The sequence below is a fragment of the Gymnodraco acuticeps genome, unplaced genomic scaffold (genome assembly GCF_902827175.1).
Source record: "Gymnodraco acuticeps unplaced genomic scaffold, fGymAcu1.1, whole genome shotgun sequence".
In the NCBI taxonomy this organism is placed as follows: Eukaryota; Metazoa; Chordata; class Actinopteri; order Perciformes; family Bathydraconidae; genus Gymnodraco; species Gymnodraco acuticeps.
In genome coordinates, this window is record NW_022990313.1 from 755,918 (window position 1) to 760,579 (window position 4,662).

At 41.8% G+C, this 4,662-nt stretch overlaps 1 long non-coding RNA gene across 1 annotated transcript; it reads right to left on the reverse strand.

The window, feature by feature from the left end:
• Nucleotides 1–2,263: 2,263 nt before the first annotated feature.
• LOC117550482 lies at nucleotides 2,264–3,858 on the reverse strand. The gene is made up of 3 exons (XR_004569655.1): nucleotides 3,382–3,858; nucleotides 2,701–2,905; nucleotides 2,264–2,396 (listed from the first exon to the last, which is right to left on the reverse strand). It is a non-coding gene; the product is annotated as an uncharacterized LOC117550482 (long non-coding RNA).
• Nucleotides 3,859–4,662: the final 804 nt, after the last annotated feature.

The window sequence follows — 4,662 nt, forward strand, 5'->3', positions numbered from 1 at the left end:
ACCAGAGAGGCTCTGCCCCTGTTGACATCTGCCGTAAAGTGGTTTAGCGGGTACTTAGCCCATGGTGTTTTTTCGGCTCTGAGCGGAGTAGCAGAAATGAAATGGCGTCAGTAAAGCCATATATGTACGAACCGGAGTCCGACCCTGAGAGTGAAACGGACCGTGATGGACCTGATCCACCGTCCCAAACAAGAATACAGCAGGCGGTTTCACAGTGGAACGTTTTAATTTTGTATAGCTGCTACATTTCAGATGTAATGTTAGAACTTCATCATTTATCTACATCACAGTAACAAGTGTGTCCGCTGACTAACCAAACTTTCCAACTGTTATTTAGGTGCACGTGTGAAAACTGCGCAGTAATGCCTACCGAGGTGGAAGACCTCTGTTGCAGGGAGATTAGAAAGGTGACAGTGTAGTGCCGATGAAAGGGAGTCGGGGGCGGTGTGTTTAGAATCAGGTAAAATACATGTCTGCTCTGTCTGACAAGCTAAACCTAAGAGCACACACTAAAGGGTCCGTGTGGCAACACTATACCAAAGGTGAATTATGGTCAAAACAGGGTGTCACCACAACAAATACAAAAACACCAACAGTAGCACACAACATTATATACACCATACATACTTGTCAAGTCAATAGACTATATGCCCTTTTATTTATTCTATAGTAATTGAATGTTTATTTTGTAAACCTCGCCATAGTTGGATTTAATTGCTAAACGTATTATGTTACAAATATCTTATCCTTTTAACACGAATGCACCAAGTCCCAGAACCCATTGTGTGCATGGTTGACCACCCCGGACTAGAACCAAACTGCCTCAATCCCTACACCCTGCAGAACCTCCACAATATTTATCGGTTTGATTATGGACCTTTGAGGCGTAGAACTGAAGAAGAGTAAGTTATTTTTAGCTATAATAAACTACTACTGGATTAGATGAAAAATCAAATAATGGTTTGCTATATATGAATGATCTAGGAGCAAATAATTCAGGGAAGAAAGGCTATCAAGTAGTTCCATCAAACTTTATTTTGATAAATGTACAAATTGATCATGTGTACATTACACACTGTATGAGATAAGATGGACCTTTATTAATCCCTGTGGGGAAATTCAGTTGTTCAAGCAGCCAGAGGGTAAGGGTGAAAAACAGGACAGCACATATATGTTATCATCCATTCCTCCTCTTATAGGCGTTTTAGGCATCTGGTGCTGGGGCTTTTTGGGACGAGGAATCAGAGTGGTCATCCCGTCGTGTGTGGTCCGCCGGATACGCCAGGAGTTCCCTGATCTGGCTGGACAGTACGTGGGCTTCCGACCGCCCCTAGACTAAAACGTGAGACATGGCGGGCTACCACTTCCTCCTTTGAGGGCCTGTCAAATTGAGTGGACAGGTCCTTTGGGATGTTGATTTTATTCATCTCCTCCACAAAGGGTGTTGTTGGGTCCTCAAAGACTTCTTCAAACACCAGCCTCATCAGCTCACCCACGTACACTGAAAAATATAACATTCATATAATAATTAATTATATACACTTATTCATTTCTCTTTTATTCTTTCATTGTACAGATTTGGTCTCCCCTGGTGGTGTAGTTGCTAGAAAATCTTCAGCTGATCAGTTTTCCACTTGTGGATAATAGCAGGCTCCAGATAATGCCTAGCATGCCTCCTGAAGGTCTCATACTGGAAGATCTCCAACTGCATGGCTCTGCATATCTATGAATAAATAGAAAAACAGGACAAGTATTTGAAAAAGTCCACTTCTGTCATTTTTCATATGCTATGGATGTAAGATGGTAAAATACCTTTTTTAGTTGGAAGAAGGAAGCACCAGTGAAGTATGTAGCAGCAGATAATTGTAAGTTGCCAACCGGGGTAATTCCAATGATGGGCTGGCTCTCCCATTGTCTGAAGTAAGTGCAGTTTGGACAACGCTGTTTGAACGCCACAAAAGTCCCATTTTTTCGTTTTTGGACATCACAGTCTGTCTTACAAAACGGACATTTTTCAAACAGCTGTCCGAGGCAGCTTTCAAACACAATGTACTTTGCGTCACTGTGCGTGGATCGTGTCTGAAGTCTAATGTAACAAAACAAAATTAACAATACATGTTAGATGTCAACTCTGAACAACAGTAATAGTAATGTGTACCAAATATACCAAACTTACGATACGTCAGATTCTTCTACAGTATCATCAGGGTGGTAACTCGAATCCAGAGTCTCTTCAAATTCAATCGAAGTCTCTCCTTGTTCTTGCTCCAACTCTAGTCGAGGTCTCTTGCTAGGTCCCAATCCTGGGCCCTTTATTGGTGTAGAGGACAAGGGGATTTCTGTGTAGGTGGAAGTTTTAGTGCCAACACTTTTGAAAGACACCGTGGCCTGGATGCCTGTTAATAAAAAGGGAAAAGTGCATACATACTATGTACATTAGATAAGACACTAATACATTGTAAAAGGCCAACAACTTGTGTACATCTGACAGATTAATTCATGAAAAAAGTACAAACTACAAACAGCACTGTATTTCTTGTAGTCAACATAACAGTATTTCTGTGATATACAATAATATCAAATAAGGTTTTATTTATAGAGCACATTTTAAAAAGATTTTTGGTCGAGCCCAAGTGCTGTACATGTAATAAAAGCACAATTAAGGTAATGTATCTGTGATTTGTCAGTGTTATAGTCTACCTTTGCTTCTCACGTGTGCCGATTTCAGTGTTCCCCGGGCCAACTGTGTAGCAACAGAAATGGGGGACACTTTACATTCCACTGTCTGTGTTCCCACAGACCGTGTCTCAACCCTCTGAGTTCCCACACAAACAGTCTGTGGACGGTCTGTTTGACATCCGACTGTACTGGAGCAGTTGGTATTGTATTCCTGCTGTGATGTACTCTAAGAAAGATACACATAGTATTCATACAATTAATTTTGTATCCGAGGAAAACAGTCAATTTCATAAAAGCAACACTTTTACAATTGCAATATTATACAGTTAGTCTGCTACGTTCGGTCATTCATTGTAGCTGGCATGAAAACAATGTTTTTCATAACATCTCTAGGTTAGAGCTTCTAGCTTAGCTTATTAATGGTAGCTCGGTAGAATACACGAACGGCAACTGTAATTACTGACCGTACGGTTAAATCACCCGGAGTATACTGTCTGAGTATTTCGTGTGTGTTTGCAGACATTCTCCTGCTATGAGATACATGTAAGGCCATGTGCTAACATCGGTGTTGAGGTCTGGGAATGCTCGTTAGCCCTCGTGTTTACCTCGGTAGCATTAGCATAGCATAGCATTTACACAGTCGTGGTAGATACATTGTTTGTTTTAAACAGAATAAATACACAAACCACAATGAATACTTACAGGTTGTGTACCCGAATCTCCCGCTGGTCCAAACAAAGTAGGAACAGCATCGTCCTCCAATATCAGCTTTGCAAGTCCGAAGCTAAACATTGTTAAGTTTTTAAAGCTTTGGTCCGTGAAATGCCGCGCACACACAACAGTACCGGCTGGTAAATCAGCTGGAACAGTGTTAAAAAGGAATGTCAACGACTGACTTCGTCGTGGTTCTGCCTTGGTACTGCAAACATTGTGGATTTCTCCACACAATACAGGCAACAGACCCTCCGCGACATGACTGGATAGAGCTTTGAAAAGAAGCAGGTTTTACGACACTTAATATGGTCGGCTGGCAGAGGAAGTGACGTCACGCGGTGCAGCTACGTCACGCGGGGCAGGAAGTAAACAATGGAAACTGAGAAATCTCCAACGAGGCTTTTGGGGGAGGTATTTTCTGTGTTAGAGTTTACTCGCTACAGGGTGTACTTTGAGGGTTTTGACTTTGCAGACTGTTTACATGCATAAAAACCTTCATAACACACAAGGGGACGGGTAATAACCGGAAAATCATGACATGTCACCTTTAACTGACAAGTTACCAAACCATGTTGTGATGCCATAACGAATAATAGACTCAATTGCTGCCGTGTAGAACATTAACATGATACATGTATCCACTCCATGAACCCTGAGCCGACGCAGAAAATGCAGGCGCTGGCTTATCTTTGAGCATACCTGATCCACCTGATGGGCCCAGCCTAACTGAGCATCAAAATAAATCCCCAAATATTTAAAACGTGAAACCTGCTCAACTCCCTCCCTGTTGATAAGGACTGTGATCACCTACTGACTTGGGGTCAAAGATCATTTCCTTTGTTTTTTTAACATGTAACACCAGGTTGTGCGCCTCACACCACTTCACGACCTCTTCAATCTCAAGTTTATACATAGAAATGTCCGAGTCTCTAGTCAGTAGACTAAGTATGGCTGTGTCATCAGAACACTTTATAATGTGGTTGTGTGTGTGCTGAAGAGAAGAGGAGAGCTAATGCAGCCTTGTGGTGCCCCTGTGCTTATGACCTGTGTGTCAGAGAGGGTTGAGTTTACTTTCACCTGCTGCTGTCTTTCAGTTAGGAAGGAGTGATACCATCTGATCAAGTAAGGGTTCACATCCATCTGTTTGAGCTTTTTTAACATCATTTGGGGAAGAATAGTATTAAAAGCTGAGCTAAAGCCCATGAACATTAATCTAGCATAAGCTGAAGGGTTTTCCAGGTGTTTGTTGTAGAGGTCAACATTAGAGGT